Genomic DNA, 759 nt, shown 5'->3' on the forward strand with positions numbered 1-759 from the left:
CAAATATCTCAATAAAATGATTTCCTACTAAATAACATTAACAAGGCGGCCCGGTAGTCCAGTGGTTAGCACGTCGACCTCACAGTGTAGAGCAGCCTTCCTCAACTGGCGGACCGCGATCCACGACCGGACCGCCGACCTCCTCTGTCCGGACCTCCTCTGTCCGGACCCTCGGCAAATTGTATAAAATAATAAATTATAAAGTGATTTTTACGTTATACATTTTATATTTGTGGACTATAATCTGCGCATTACCGCGATCGCTTGTTAAAATTATCCGTTTTATTCTTTGCGTGCACTAACAGATGTGTTGCAGATGACCGCAGCAGCGCGACTGTGTTGTATAATGTTTGACTAACTGGAGACCCTGGCTGAGCAGGGCATGTCGGCGATAACGATGCGCTGATTGGCTCCTCTGAACTTAAGGTGTGCCCATACATAAGCGTCAGCACGCGTCTATCCCAACACACACGCATTCAAAATGGATGATTGTGTCAGGAAACAGACGCATGCGCGACGCCACAGTTGTGCTCACAGCTTCAGTCCAGGAGAGCTGCACACAGACAATTAGACAAGACGAATCGCGGGAGGTTTCGATTGTGTGCAGTTTTGCTCCCGTCTACCCGGGGATCTTTGCAGCTGTTTAACAGCAGAACACCGCAACATGGTAAATGAACATCACAATGGCGTCCTCAAATAATATTTGCATGCCTCAAACATTGCATTCACCTTTAGTGGAAGAACAGCACTGCACATTCC

The sequence above is a fragment of the Hippocampus comes genome, unplaced genomic scaffold (genome assembly GCF_001891065.2).
Source record: "Hippocampus comes isolate QL1 unplaced genomic scaffold, H_comes_QL1_v1.1 scaffold119, whole genome shotgun sequence".
Classification (NCBI taxonomy): domain Eukaryota; kingdom Metazoa; phylum Chordata; class Actinopteri; order Syngnathiformes; family Syngnathidae; genus Hippocampus; species Hippocampus comes.